Source organism: Neolamprologus multifasciatus, chromosome 16 (assembly GCF_963576455.1).
Source record: "Neolamprologus multifasciatus chromosome 16, fNeoMul1.2, whole genome shotgun sequence".
NCBI classification, from domain to species: Eukaryota; Metazoa; Chordata; class Actinopteri; order Cichliformes; family Cichlidae; genus Neolamprologus; species Neolamprologus multifasciatus.
In genome coordinates this window covers 6,897,292-6,914,134 of record NC_140454.1, presented here as the reverse complement: position 1 = coordinate 6,914,134, position 16,843 = coordinate 6,897,292, and the positions used below count along the sequence as shown (strand labels likewise).

Sequence of the window (16,843 nt, the reverse complement as noted above, 5' to 3'; positions counted from 1 at the left end):
ATTAATTTTCTTTTTGTCTTTACTTTTTTCTATTGCATATGACTTTGAGAAGTCTGTCAACATGTGGCTATAAATGTAACTGTTAGTATATAAGTCCTCACCAATTTATAAAGAAGACTTCATCACATCAATAAAATGTTGATTCTCACACAAAGTGAGAGATTGTTAAATAAATAAGTAAAAGTAAAATTGTTAAGTACAAAGAGATATTAATCAATATTTATATAGGAGATATATCAATATAAAGAATATCTGATGAAATAAACAATAAATTTGTTTCAGGGATCAACATCAAACATCTCACTATATTTTGTTGTACATCACTTTTCTTAGCAGAACAATCTCTTTAGGTGTTTAGAAATTTATTTCATTTTTAGTCCATATATGATTGGATTAAATAGTGGATGATATAAAACCACTTGCAAAGTCATTATTAAACGTACAGTCTGTGAAATATCAGATTCCAGTCGAAGTATAATAACTTCACATGTACAGAAGAATGAATAGTTGAATAAAACCAGCAGGTGAGGTAAACAGGTCTGTGCAGCTTTTTTCCTGACTTCTCTACACCTTTGCAATAATAAAGCTGCAATAAAAATATACATGGGCTCACGAAGGCTTTGATGAAACAAAATAAGACAAATAATGGTGGAATTAGAGAAAATTACTGCAGCATATATTGTAAAAATAATCAGAAAATAGACATATCTGTACTTTTCCACCTCTACATACCCATTAAGCGTTATGTAAGTTAAATTTAGTTTATTGTCCATTGAGTTACTATCCACAGTTCTAATGCGGCCTGCTCTGACCATGCAGTATGTTTTTAATCACACTACTTCACCCTCCACGGATTTCAGCAAACCCTCCACCACAACATGCATTCATGTGACCTTCTTTAATCTGTGAAGAGTTGTTTTGACTTTAAGGCAGCTTTGCAGTCCAGAAGTTGACACCAACACCGAACAGTGTCTAATAAACAGTGGCCAAGATATGTAACTTAATGAGTCTACTTTATTTATACCAAAATTTGCTTTACAGAAAAATGATAGCATTTGGCATCCCTTCAAAAACACACATACCTAATAAAGATATAAACCTCACTGTAGCACATATATAGTAATTTAATATTTCAAATCAAAAACTGTTCTTATTTAATTCAGTGACAGAAATGGGGACAAAGCTATTTTTATAACACTTTGTCCTGCAACTCAGCTAGGATAGATGTTTTCACTGTTAAAGAGAGGACATTTTTACCCATTTGTGAACATTTTCATCATGCATTCTAGATTAATTTAGTTACTGGTCTATTAAAAAACAAATTATCATGGTCCAGGTGAGTGCTGGGCTTTTACACAACACTGGGATCCCCCTTTGGCAGAGACTCCAATCAGCCTTCACACCTGACTGCAATCAAGTCACCGGTATTTAAGTTCAGCACTCACAACAGACCTCTGCCAGATCTATACCTAACTTATTTTTGTGCTAGGCCGTCAAGCTCTCGTTAAATCCTTTAATGTTTTGTGGTTTTACTCATGCAGTTGGATAGTGTAGTGGTAAGACTACACACCTTCGGATGGTCTGTGCTGGCGGACGTAGGTTACTGGCCTGGTGGCCTGGCTGCCCCTGAGTGGATCCGGGGCAGGCGTGGGGGTTTGGGGTTCGGGGGTGCTTCGCCTCCGTGCTGGGGCTCTGGCTGGGCCTTGGGGGCTTCGGTCCTCGTTGGTGTGTCGCCGAGGTTGTGGGCGGGTGGGTGCACGGGAGCTCAGCCCTGGCGCAGGGGGCCTCTTGTGCATCGGCCTAACTGGGGGGCTCTTCAACTGGCAGGGAGGTTGTTCCATCCTTGCAGGAGTCCACTCTGCAGGTGGGGGAGAGACATAGGAGAGGTGGAGAATAAACTTAACCTGGGTGTCTGTTGTCTTGTGTAGTCTAGGAGATGATTGAATGTTGGGGTGGGTACAGTTTCCTCTGCGGTGGGGTGGGGTGGGCTGCCCTGGGTCCTGTGGGGCTTGGCGGTGCTGCTGCCGTAGGCCCCGGTCTGGATGGGCCTGGGCTCCCTTGCCTTGGTGGGTACCAGAGAACAGGGGTGCCTACTGCGGTCAGCGGGGGAGCTGGCCCTAGGGAGGGGCATCCTCCCCTCCCTTCTTTTCCTCCCCATCCCTACCTCCCTCTTCCCGCTCCACCACACCCACCCACACAGGTAGGGCATTGTGGTGCGGGTGTGTCACCAGGGTGCAGGGGAGACATTCGCCCCCCCTCTGTCCTCTTCTGGCCACCTGTGCCTCAATTTTATCTCACAACTTAGACATCCACATTACTTACACTCTCATAACACACATACATATATATTTGGCCTTGAGGGTGGGCACGTTAACGGCGTCCAGTAGACGGTCTGTGTATTCAAACCTACCTCTGGCGCCGGTGCCCATATCTCAATTTTAAATCCATGTAGACATTGAGGGTTCTCGGGAGGGGCCGTGCTAACACCTGCTGCTCTCTGGCAGCAGCACCATGCTCTCCCTTGTTTTAAATGCACTTTAGAGCAACACGCAGCAACACTACACATGAGCGGCAGGAGGGAGGTATGGGGTCTTAACACACCCCCGTTCTCTACTAGCCATCGGGGCGGGGGGGCTGGGAGGAGATGTTGGCTGTCCGATTGGCCTCCCTGCTGCTGCGGAGCCTGGGACGGTCTGCTTGCCTCCACCCCGGAGGGAAGGGTAACATCTCTTGGGTCTGGGTGCCGTTTCCCCCTCTGGGGGCGAGGTTACCTGGACCCGGCGTATAGAGTATGTTTGGGGAGTGTGATTGTGTGTACATGTCCATTTATGTCTATCCCTACGTTGGGTGAGTGCTAAGTGTTTGTATATGTGTGCATGAGGGTGGGAATGCATGTCTGTGTCTGTATGTGCCTGTTTGTCTGTGTCTATATGTCACTCACAGTGATAGTGTAGTGGTAAGATTACACACCTTCGGAAAGGGAATCGCAAGTTCGATTTCCACCCAGTATAAGAGTCCTGGCTAGACCTCCCATGCTAAAACCAAGCCCTGGAATGGCATGGCCTGTTTGCAGCTCAGACACAAACGTTTCACTACATGCTGTACTTTTTATGTGGAAAATAAAATTTTAATTAGATTTTTTGATTTCATAGTATTTTCTTTCTGCCGTAGTTACCCACTTGGTCATCATGCTTCACAGCTGGAACAATACTCACCTCTGTTTGGACGCTGGTTTTCTGCTATCAGGTCAGACTCCCTTCATTGTGGTGCTCCACGTGCCTGCCTCCCTGCCAGCCTGTTGGATCAAGTGCATTCTGGACTCTCTCTGGATCATTACTCACCCGGACCCCTTGGACTCCCTCCTCCCATAACGTCTTCACCTGCAACTGTAATGTAAGCCATTACAACATCATTTAACCAACTGGCCGTGATTCACTGGATTTCCACCCAGGATCCGTTCATGGACTTTTTGAATCTAGCCAAAGTTTATAGTTTAGGTTTCACGTTTCATAGTTTTGTCTCATAGTTCATAGTTCTCAACCTCCTAGTTCATAGTTCATAGCCTTCAGAATTTCTTGCAAAATTACTATTAATTGTTATTAAATTAGTCACTGTAAATAAATTTATCCACGTCAATGTTTCCTCCGTCTATGTTTGCACTTGAATTCACACACAAAGCCTGGCCTTTTCAGTCGTAACCAGTGTTGGGTAAGTTACTTTAAAATAGTAACTTAGTTACATTACTAGTTACTTCTATCAAAAGTAACTCAGTTACTTCAAGTTACTCGTTACTTTCAAAGTAACTAGTTACTAGGGAAAGTAACTTTGATTTTACTCAGAATTCTCTTGTTAATGTGTTGCTTCCACAACTTTGCCAGTCTTCTAGCTTGCTTACTTGCCACAAGTGCACTGTGCCACCTACCAATAGAAAGGAAAAGATAATGTGCATATTTCCACGAGCGAAATCCCACGCCTGGACCGTCATTGACTGCTGCCATGATTCTAGCCTACGTCATAGCGTCATGTGCGCCTTTTACATCCAACACAAAAACTGCAGTCGTGGTGCTTTGATTGTACTCAGAACTCGGAAATTCTGCCTTCTGAATAGGAAGATGTAGGTAACACCAGACTGCAGATGAGCTGCATACAGGGCTGGACGGGGACAAAAAATTGGCCTGGGCATTTTGACTAGAGACTGGCCCACCATTATAGGAAAAATTATAAAGCCTTTGAATGAAAACAAACGCTGTTGTGACAGTGATGTTCACTGTTTTGATGGTATATATGCATCAATCTATCAATCCTTTGTTGTAAGATTCAGATAATTATTTTTTAAAATCTAGACATTTTAAATGAGAATAAGAAAGAAAAGTATTTCCTTGTGCCCCCCTTTCCCTGTTAATGCCCTACCTGGCCCCCCTGGCAAAACTTTGCTAGATCCGCACCTGCACAGTTACCAGCTGTCAGCTACCTAAAAAAGGATCCTGGGGTTATCTGTCTCTCAGAAACAGTTCATAACTTCCCTTCAACTCATTTATGTCACCTAAAAGGTAAACCTGTTTCTCCATCACCTGTTCAGTTCTGATGATTCAGTAAGGACATCTCCTGGTTTCATCTGCATGTTTCCCTCTCACCAGATAACCAAACCGACATCATGACCAGCAGCTTTACAGCTGTGGCTCCAGCAAACATCAGCTGATACTAGAAATTAATATTAAATAAATTCTAACAACAGCTGATCAAGCTTAAACGTGCTTCTGTTGTTTAACGCGACATCGGCTGGTTTCCTCTTTCTGGCGCAAAGTGGGCGATAAACAAACAAGAGAGCCGATCAGCTGATCGTTGATCAGTTTTCATGATTGAAGTAGAAACAGAGGGAGGGGGAGAATGAAAGAAGAAGAGGCAGCTGTGCAGCAAAGACACAGAATAACTCCAGCTTTGTGTCTTTTTCAATGTAGCTGAAGTCCGGGACAAACTCTTCCTTTTCACCTCAATAAGAAATGCGTAATTTTCTCTGAATACCAGACGGGACGGTTGGCAACTCTAATACCTTATGAACAAAATAAAGTTCAACATCATTAACTTCATAGCACCCACCCAGCTGTATAGAAACTCCGTCATGCCAGCTAGTACGCAGTACGGAAAAAGTCAGAATAACGAAAATAAACTCCACCTAAACTTGGTTTATATCTGACCCAGATAGACTGCAGGTCATAACTTCTTACCTGAAGTTCACACTTGGACCGGCGGCCGCATCGGGTCTCTTTTCCTTCTGCGTCCCCTTTCCTTCATCCACCTGCTGCCTCCACCACTTGCTAATGTTACTGAATCTGTGGAAGCTCCGCGATAGCCACCACACGAAGTAACGAGTAACGACCGTATCTAAATCCCAGTAACGACTAACGCGTTCCTGATTTTGGCATAATAACTAGTTACCATGCTCGTTACCACAATAATAACGTAGTTACTGTAACGCGTTACTTAATAACGCGTTAGTCCCAACACTGGTCGTAACACACTGTTTTCAAGCTTACCCTCTTGTTCTTTTTTTTCTGAGGTAGTTCTGGCATAGCTTGGACTTGGATTGGAGGCAGGCCGTGTGTGGATTAGTAACGGACCCAAGATGCAGACTGCGTAGTAGCGAGTGAGTTTTATTTACAAAAGGGGTGAAGTTCAACACAAAAGAAAGGGTGGCAAGAAGCAGAACTGAAAACACTCTAAACTGGAAAAACTAGAATTCAACACAAAACCAGAACACGAACGAGGGTACCTTGCAGGGAGATCAACGTGGGGAAAATGCACAGGAAGACCGAGGGGAAAAACACAGACGAACCAGTAACGAGGACGAGGTAATACACACTATAAATACACACGCCAGGAATCAGGGGATGGGAAACAGGAGGGGAACACACCAAACAGAGGGAACACCACTAAACCCTAGAAAATACAAAACTATCAAAAGTACATAACCAAAAACACTGGGTCACCGACCCAGGACCATGACAGTATTTACTTTGCAGTGTTGCAGACCACTAAGAGCCAGGCTTCTCATTTGACTGTCATGAAACGTCTGTGTGATGGCAGGAGAGGACCCAAACACAAACTCATGGAAAACGGGACTTAACTCAAAATACAGCTTTATTAATGAATGGGGGAAAAGGCGATACAAGACAATGCTAAAGTAAACTGAGAAATTCTAATGCTAATCTAATCTAATTACTCAGGGAAACACGGGGAGAGACACGCAGCCATGAGGGAGGACCGAACTGAGAGAGACGCTGACCTAAATACACAGAGGGATGACAGGGACGTGAGGACACGCACAGCCGATACGAATAACCATAACGAGACAGGGGAAGCTAGACTAAACGGAATGAACATGAAAACATGGGACCTTTACAATAAAACAGGAAACATGATGTGTGAGTGGAGGAGAAGCAGGCTAGAGGGATCATGGGAACACGAGGGAGAGCACAGACCTGACGGGCTGGGGAAACATGGTGGAATAAAACACAAGGATGGGAAACAAGGCACAAGGACTCACACAACTAAATAAACACAGATGCACAGGGGGAGACAGAGGGCAAAGACACAAGGGGAAATCTAATAAACCTGTCATGATTCGGCTGTGTGGAAGGCAGGAATGGACCCAAACGCAAACTCACGGGGACAGAACTTAAACTCAAAAGCATAGCTTTATTGCTGGGAAAACAGATCATACCAACAATACAAAACTAAACTAAACTGGGAAAAACTAATTATAATGTGCACCAGGAGACACAGGGAGAATGACACAGCTATGAGGGAGAATGCAACACAGAACTGAGGGAGACGCGGACATAAATACACAGAGGGTCAACGAGAAAAGTAGGAGCACATGGGGAACACAGCTGACACTGATAATCATAACAAGACATGGCAGGAGTAACACAACACTGACTCATACTGACGGGAGACTGTCAAAGTAAAACAGGAAGTACACAGGGGCGCAGACAGGAGGGCAGGAGAGAACACGGGGAGAGCACAGACATAACAGGCTGGGGAAAACATGGGATAAAACATAAGGAGAGGAAACAAGGCATGGGGACTCACAGATGCGTGGAGACACATGGGGTAAGGTCACAAGGGGAAATCTCATAAACAAAACTGAACAACCTCGGAATCATAGAATAAATAAAGAACAGAATACAAAAACACAAGAAAACTAAGAACGCTGGGTCAAAAGGACACAGGACCATGACAAAACAGTAGTGAACAGAATAACCTAGGAACCAAATGATACAGAATGATCAAAAATGTATGAAAACTAAAAAAAACTGGATCAAAAGACCCAGGACCATGACATTAACCCTCTGGGGTCCAGGGTATAATTGGCCGCTTTTCACTACTTTTGATTTTATCTCTATATTTCTATGGCGTTATTTTAGTGCCTCTATTCTGAGCGCGCCTAAAAAAAAATTGCAAACGCAAATGTTGCGTGTTGAGGAGAAAATTATTTTGCCAAACAAAATTCATTTCTGTATGCAAGAAATATATTTCAGTGTTTGCGATTATCATTACACACAATAACAGCATTTTGTCCAAAACTCAAATGAGGTAGTGGCAGAGGAACGCAGATTGGCAGAGTTTAAAATATTAGTCTTTCTGGATCACAAAATAAACTGATGTTGCCGTATAAACTTCAAATATCTGCTCAATTTATCAAGACATCACATATTTGCAAGAGTGCTCTAACTTTTTTGGAGATGCCTGTTACCCACCAGCTGACCCCAAAGCTGGACTGGAATCGGGCGTACTGGGAATTTGCCCGTTGGGCCGATGGTAATTTTTTGTTTTTGTTTGTTTGTTTGTTTTTGTAATGGTATAAACAATGAAAAGTGGTGGATTTGCCAATTGGTCATGATGGACTCTGGGCTGGACCAATTACAATACGTTTGTATTGAGATGAAAAGGAACGCAATTTGTCCTGTACTTCTGCTAGAAAGAAAAAAACAAAAGCTGGAGTTATTCTGTGTCTTTACGCTGCACAGTTGCCTATTCTTCTCTCATTCTCCCCCCCTCCTAGTCCTCACTTTGCACCAGAAAGAGGAAACCAGCGGATGTTGCGCTAAACAACAGCAGCACATTTAAGCAGCTGTTGTTAGAATTCATTTAATATTACTTTCTAGTATCAGCTGATGTTTACTGGAGCCACAGCCGTAAAAGCTGCTTGTCATGATATCGGTTTGGATATCTGGTGAGAGGGAAACACGAAGGTGAAATCAAGAGATGTCCTTAAGTGGTCATCTGATGTAAACTGTTTAGAGCTCATACATATATACCAACAAGACAGTGTACATCACTGTCACAACAGCGTTTGCTTTCATCCAAAGGCTTTATGGTTTTTTCTATAATACCTGGTGGCCACTCTCTAGTCAAAATGCCCGGACCGATTTTTTGTCCCAGTCCAGCTGACCAGGTGGTCAAGGTGTGGACTCACGGTCTCTTGCTTCTACAGCCGAACAGAGCAGGCGGTAAGCTGAAGAAATTAATCTCTTAACGAGTTAAAATACCATCAGACTTTATGCTGCTTCTTGCTTAATTTTTTGATGTCAATCAGTTGTTTTACAATACAGTGGAACCCGGACTTACGAATACCCCATTTAACAGAAAATTCAAGTTACGAAGGCACTTAACGGCACTTAACGGCAAAATGCCCGTGTAACAAAATCCGCTGGCTCTGATTGGCTGATTCTAGAATGCCTACAATGCCCACAATGCCTTCCAAATCATGTGACAACCCCCTTGGCTTTCGTACTTGCGCTTTGCTGTTCCACTTGAACGACATATTGTTGTTGCAGTTAGCAATTAGCCTATAACCTATCGTTCACTCAAAAGGCGCGATGGGTGCTTCGACTAATTTCGTAAATCGGGGTTCAACTGTACTCAGTATTGAATACTTGGAGATCATTTTTAGTGTATTCCCACTTGTACTAGTAGGCCTATGATACAAGCGGGATTAAGCACATCTATTCTAATACTATTCTAATACTCCTATTCGTGGACTGAGTCCTTGTGTTTACATGTTATTGAAATTATTTTTATATTTTATTATTATTATTACAGGGGCGACCGTGGCTCAGGGGGTTGGGAAGCGTATCTGTAACCGGAAGGTCGCCGGTTCGATCTCCGGGCTCTCTGTCCTGGTCGTTGGTCGTTGTGTCCTTGGGCAAGACACTTCACCTACCGCCTACTGGTGTTGGCCAGAGGGGCCGATGGCACAATATGGCAGCCTCGCCTCTGTCAGTCTGCCCCAGGGCAGCTGTGGCTACAACTGTAGCTTGCCTCCACCAGTGTGTGAGAGTGAATGAATAGTGGCATTGTAAAGCGCTTTGGGTGCCTTGAAATACGCTAAATAAATCCAATCCATTATTATTATTATTTGCACTTTGTTTGGTTTCTGATAAGCGTTTGTGTATTGCTCCAACAATGACTTTATATCTGATGGATGTAATGAATGTTTACCATGAAAAGTGAATTATATGGTGACTATAATTCCTGAATGTTTGAAACCTTGTAGATAATCTTTAACATTGCTGCAGGTTACAACTAAATTTTGAAGACTGATACTTTCAACTTGATATCTTAATGTTGTACAACATGACTGAACTGATAATGATTGAATTGATGATAGCTGATCTGAATAGTAGTTACTGCAGTGTGACACTAGTTTAATTTGTGAGAGTTATTCTTAAATTGTTCGTGACATATATTGGACCATTGTTTATAGGTCAGGTTTTTATATGGGACGAATCCAAAGACCAGATCAGCGATTCCAGAACCCAGGGTGTTCCAGTGTTCACTGGACGGCGAGCTAACCCAAGATCCTAGGAGACGATATACATACACACGCACAATCATTTGCACATTGATCGACTACAATCCTCTACTGTAGAAGTAGTACGGTAGGACAAACAATGACACACACACACTCCTCATCGGACGGACTCTATTGCAATACACCCGTTTGTCATGGGCCCCACCGTTACCATTTGGACTTAAAAAAGACTAAAGCTTCACTTGTGCACAATTTTATTTTATTCTATTTTTTTGCTACTTTGGGGGAATTTTTTATTTTTGAAGAGCTGTTAAAACCTGTTGTAATTCTGTGTTGTTAAAAAATTATTTTAAAAGGCTTAACATCACTAAAGTACTTTTAAGCCACACAACTGTGTTTGTCTGGTTCCTCTGCCATTCATGTACCAGAGCTCTAAGAGTCGTTCTGTCATGGTTCTGGGTCAGTTTCGACCCAGCGTTTTGTGTTCTTATGTTTTGGTTTATTTTTGAATGATTGTTTTGTTCTCTGAGGCTATGATGATTATCATTGTTAGTTCCATGTTTCTGTTTATTTGTGTTTCAGGATTTGTGTCTCATGTTTAGCATTTACGTTCCATGTGTTATATTCAGTCGGCGTCTTTGTGTAGTGAGGTCTTGTTTCCTGTTTTATTGTGAAGGTCTGCGTCTCTTGTGAATGTGTTCAGTTTTACCTCTTGTCTCGTCCCGTTAATTACTCCCAGCTGTGTCCACCACCTGTGTGTAATCTCCCTGTGTTTCTCTGTGTGTATTTAAGTCGCGTCCTCTGTTATTGTAGTTGCTGGTCCGTCTGTGTATCCACCATGCTTCATCTGTGTGTTCTCCCTGCTGTCATCCGTCGTCATCCTCCTTCATGATCATGTCCTGGTTTGTGTTCACTAGTTTAGTTGTTCTCAGTTTAGATAGCCTTCTGTTCCTTTTGCCATTTGCCCATTTTTATTTTGTGTTTAATAAACCACCCTCACACCTTTACAAGTTCCTGCGTTTGGATCCTCCTTTTCTTTCTTCCACACGGCTCACTCAACTCGCCGTGACAGTACGGACCAGCCAGATATGGATCCAGCGGCATTCAACCCACCCAGCGAGCTTCAGGAGGCCGTTATTGACTCCGCTTCAAGGTTAATCTATCTGTGAGTAGAGCATGAGGGAGAAGCGTTTCTCTATGCTGTGGAAGACAAGCTACAACAACTTATTTCCGGTTACCCCTGGTTATTGGGCTTATTGTTCTTCACGAGCTTCACCTTCAACCTCCCGCTGCTACCGCTCGCCCACTCGCTTCAATGGAGGAATTTCCCGGCCCGTCAGAGCCGTCCCCAAGGAGGAAGCGACGTTCGCGCCGCCGGCGCGGCACTCCACAGCCAGATGTCGGGACATATAAGCAGCCGGCTGTGGTGAGTGAAAGGGACACTTTTTCTGCTGCGTCAGGTTCTGTGACTGTGTTTTCTGGAGCTATTTTTTGTGTGTCTTCTGAAGATAACAATGATTTTTCCGTCGCACCCGTGGCCACTGCTCCAAAGACTGCCTTTGCTGAGCCCACATTCAGGGTTAATGACTGTGTTCACGCTTTTGTTTCTAAACCAATAGAGAACCTGGAGTTACTGAGTCTAGCACTTCGAGTTTAGGGAATGGCTATGTTAGGGGAGCCTTTTCGTCTGCATCGGTTCCTTCAGGTAAAGCAATAAACTTCCCTGAAACAGTTTTTCCTGACCATATCCCCCCATCCACACCTTCACCACAATTTAATGTGGGGTCTGTAACACAGTTAGCAGTAAAATTATCAGTTCAGTCAGCAGCCCAGCTGCCCTCAGTTCAGTCAGCAGCCCAGCTGCCCTCAGTTCAGTCTGCAGCCCAGCTGCCCTCAGTTCAGTCTGCAGCCCAGCTGCCCTCAGTTAAGTCAGCAGCCCAGCTGTCCTCAGTTCAGTCAACCACTCCACCACCTGTTACACCTCCGCTACCATCATCTTTGCTACCTGTAGTTCAGTTGCCACTATTTCAGCAGCCCACCCACTCGTTCATCCAGTCACCATCCTCACCGTCTCATTACAAGCAGGGAACACACTTCATCATTACATCTGCTGGTTCTCTTAAGCTGGCCACCTCAGAGACAGTTACTCCCTCTAGGGCCTCACCAGAGGCTGGGTGTCAGTCACCAGCCAACTCTGGACCCCTAGAGGTCAAGACGCCAGCGCCAGCAGCTCCACCGGAAAACTCACCTAAATAGTCTCGGCTCTCAGCACCCCCTGAGAGTTCAAGGGCCCGAGTCGCCGTCCAGCCTCAGTGTCGTCAGCTGGAGGGCCCGAGTCGCCCGTCCAGCCTCATGCCATGTCTGCTGGAGGGCCCGAGTCGCCCGTCCAGCCTCATGCCACATCTGCTGGAGGGCCCGAGTCGCCCGTCCAGCCTCATGCCACATCTGCTGGAGGGCCCGAGGAGCCCGTCCAGCTTCATGCCTCGTCTGGTGGGGGTCCTGGAGGACCCAGCAAGCACATCCTCACGTCTGCTGACGGTCCGGGGAAGTCTGTTCAGCCGTCACCTGCTGAATCATCCCCTGCGACTTCTACACCGTCACCAGCAGCATCCACATCACCACCTGCAGCATCACCGCCTGCAGCATCCGCATCTCTGCCTGCAGCATCACCGTCAACTGCAGCATCACCGTCAACTGCAGCATCACCGTCAACTGCAGCATCATCATCGTCAGATTCCGCAGCCGTCCCGCTGCCGTCAGGTTCCGCAGCCATCCCGCTGCCATCAGGTCCAGCCTCTGTGTCTTCATCCACGCCTGGTCCAGCCTCTTTGTCTTCATCGAGCCTCACCTTTCCTGGTCCAGCTTCAGCCTCGCCTTCGCCTGTTCCAGCTTCAGCCTCGCCTTCGCCTGATCCAGCTTCAGTGTCTGGTCCTGCCTCGTCTGGTCCTGCCTCGTCTGGTCCTGCCTCGTCTGGTCCTGCAGTTGCCACACCGTCATCAGTTCCAGCTCGTCCTGCTCCACTTCGCCTCTGCCGGCCGCCTTCCTGGCCTCTAGTTGGGCGTCACGGCCTCCTGAGACAGTTCGTCGCCGCCGCTAGCATCGCGGCCGACCTCCGGATTTGCTCTGTTGCCACCACTGCCTTCCGCGTGGCCGGCCTCCTGATTTGTTTTGTCTGCACCGCCGCCATTGCCGTGTGCACGGTCGGCCCCGAGAACTATTTGCCCGTCGCCGCCGTTGCTGTCCGCACAGCTGGCCCCCTGAACTGTTTTGGCTCTTGTGCTGTCCCTCCCTCTCTGTCTTTCACTCACATAGACACGCACACCACCACCATCAACTTTGCTAAATTGCTAATGAAAAACGTTGATCAGGCAGCTGTGATTGAGTAGCAATGTCCATCCAACTATATTCACGGTTGTTGTGGTCATGATAATATTGTGAGGCCACATCGAAAAGGCTCGGATGAGCTTGCCAAAGTTATACAAGTTGTGCCTCCATCGCTTGTGTCCAGATCGCACGCTGCACTGCTGTGCTGCCCCATCTTTTCACTTTCTGTGTTTGCGCATGCGCAGTGTGAGAGGCTGCGTTGACACCCTCACAACGGCCGACAGCATTTCAAAAAGGTTTGATTTTCTTACGACCAAACGACTGATGATCGGGAGCTGGTCATGAGCTGTTAATCGCTTCTCGTTACCCCACGTATACTACACGATGCACGACACACGATGAAGGCGAAACTCGGGCCGATCACCAAAATGGTTGCAAAACTGAAAAATCGTCTCAAAATGAGCCAAAAATCGCACAGTGTATGTCCAGCATTAGGGAGATTAGCCTTGATGTAGCCAACAGCCCTCTGTCATTTCTGGTAAGCCAGCAAGTCCGATGTTATTCCTACGACCCCTGTGCTCCAGATCTGTGAGCTTTGTAGCGAGTTGGTCAAGTTGTTTCTTTAGATTGATAGTCAATCGTCTATCCTCTCATGCAGCTGCTTGCACTGAATCCACTCGGTCTTGAGTACACTTAGCCATTGTAGCCACTCTCTCGATTTTGCCGCAAACATCATTTACCACTTCATTGGTCTTTTGAAGCTCTGTGCATAAGTCATGTAAAGCAGGGACCAAGATAGAGTCCATAGCTTCTCTGACTGCCGAGGCAACTATTGCATTGAGGGACTTGTGCTAGCTTTAAGCCATTAGCAATAACCTCTTTGAGGTCATCCTTAGTAACGGAGGATTCTTTAAACTTCTTTAAGGGAGATTGAACAATCTCCTTTTTCCATGAGTCTCTGGTTAATGAGGTGTCCATAGTAGGATAGGCCTCAAAATAACTAACTATTATGACAGGATACGTGAAAAACTGTGACTATGTGAGCAGAGCTAGAAACTATTCTGGCATCGCTGCCGAAGGGTCACGTCACAAACTTAATTTCTTAATTGCTGAAAATGCATGACAATTTCTGTCCAGTCATACTTGTCCAATAATTTGAACATCACAATCAAAAAACAGGACATGCTCAGATGAAAATGGTTTTCAGATATCAAGTGAAACTTTTTAAGGTATGGGTAAAAAATTCCTAACACGCTTGTTGACAATAGATTTTAACCATAAAAACATTTTAAAAGCACTTAGTCATGGTAAAAGTGCTGTATGAATATGTTATTTATTCACAATATGTTATTTTGTGAATAAGACTTCTTGTGGAAAGTGCTTTGAGTGCATAGAAGGGTGCTATAAAGGTACCAGTCCATTTATGATTTGATAAGGTTTTTAACGATATTACGTTCATAATGAGTTATGGAAAGTTCAAAAGAATTTTTCATTTAAAAAAAACAATTTTTTTTTTAAGTATTGTAAACTTCATGTACCTGATGTAGGTGAATTTGCAATTGGTCATGTGGTCAGCCGTCGACCATCACAAGGCACAATGTGAGCGTGTGTCAGTGACTGTCTATCCTTCCTCTACAAATACCTACCACATTACATGAAGAGATACACCAAATGGATAGATGGACAAATTAAAGGCTTCAAAATGTTCTGATGATAGGATCAACAGAAAAAACTAATTTTTTACCCAGAGAAGTGTAAATTTTAATTAGCTTATTTACTGCATAAATATATATAACTGAGAAAACAGAAGACACTGTGATGAATATTCATATGCTTGTCAGCATCAAAGAGAGACTTCTAATAATTGATTCATTCTACTAAATTATTTTTATGTGAATATACAATAGTAAATAAAAATCTTTGACAATAAAAAAGGGAATATGTGAAATGCAGACATATAAGCTGTTTAGAATTTAAACATTACCAGAAACAGTTTAAGAAATTGTTTGTCTTTGTTTTATGACCATTATGTTGTCATCAATAGAAGAACAGAAATCAACATTTACATAAATGTCATGACATTTCTATAAATTTGATCTCTTTCCCTCTGTCTAGTATGTAACATCTGAGAAAAGGTACCCCATTATCTAGTTTGCATTACAATTTCAAATTATACGCCATACAATTGATAATAGGGCAGTAATACCAGTGTTATTAAACTTGATAACAATATTTTGATATGTTTGAAAATTTCATTCATTTTAAGTCCATATATGATTGGATTTAAAAGAGGATGGAATAAAATTGACTGAAACGTCAATGTCAAACGAAGAGTTTTGGATAGATCAGAATCTAGTCGAACTATAATTATATCAAAGAAACTAACACAGGAAAAGTTGATTAACACCAGCAGGTGGGGTAAACATGTCTTTACAGCTTTTTTCCTCACTTCTCTACAACAATGGTACGATATTCTAAGAATCCTGATGTATGTAAAAAGTATGAAAAGCAAAGGTAGAAGGGCAATGTTTATCAACATGACCATACCATATATAGATATTGCGACCAAGGGCACACACTGAAGCTTGTAAAGTGAATTGTTACAAAAAATTCCTGTCAGAGAAAAGCTACAGAGTTTGACATTCGAATACAACACACCCATCACTGAGGTTTCAAAAGCAGGTATAAGCCAAGCTAAAATCAGACATACATATATAGTTATTCTATTCATAATAACTGGATATTGCAGGGGTTTACATATAGACACATACCTGTCATATGCCATTGCTGCCAACAGTAAAAAGTCTGAACCAACCGAGGTGTAATATGATAAACCTTGGAAAAGACAGAGTGGATATGATATCATCTGTTTTTCAGACAAAACATCAGATAAGAGCTTTGGATAGATAATCATGCTGTAAAGAACAGAGTTGATTAACAAAGCTGCAATAAATATGTACATTGGCTCATGAAGGTTTTTGTGAGTCCAGATAAGGAAAACTATAGTGGAATTAAAGCAGAGTATCAGAATATAAAGTGTAAATATGACCACAAAATAAAGATATCTGTATTTGTGCAATTCTGCAAACCCACCTAGAGTTAACAATGTTACATTTAAGTCAACATCCATTCAAATGGTATTCATTAAAAAACAAATGAAAAGACAAGTCTTAATGAATTGTAGTAATGCTTTTCCAGCACCGAACTAAGAAGTAATTGGCTCTGTGGCTTTGTTTTATCAGAAAACTTCCCATTCTCAATGGGACTCATTAAGTTCTTCAAGAACATGTAAACAACTTCACCAAACTTTATCAGTTGATATTTTTGTCTGTATGACCTATCATCATACATCATACCTCATACAGAGGTGGGTATACTTAGTAGTGTAGATAAAATAATAATAATAAAATATCTTTATTATTATTATTATTATTGTTATTTGTATATAACTTTCCATAACCAAAGTGCTTGCTGGTACAGGAGAAGCACTTCTTGTATATATTCTGATCCCAGGCAATGAAGGACAGGTAATTAGTAAAATCTTAAAATCAATTCTACTGCAATATGTTAATTTTTCTTAGTCTTTAGAAGATGTCTAGCTGCTGTATTTTGCATGATCTACAGTCAATTTAATGCTTTCTGAATGATACCTGTTAGAAGACCATTACATTACTGTATTTCTTGGATTATAAAGGTGCACTT

At 43.2% G+C, this 16,843-nt stretch overlaps 1 pseudogene; it reads right to left on the bottom strand.

The window, feature by feature from the left end:
- Window positions 1-329: 329 nt before the first annotated feature.
- Window positions 330-16,466, bottom strand: LOC146500145 (olfactory receptor 6N2-like; annotated as a pseudogene).
- Window positions 16,467-16,843: the final 377 nt, after the last annotated feature.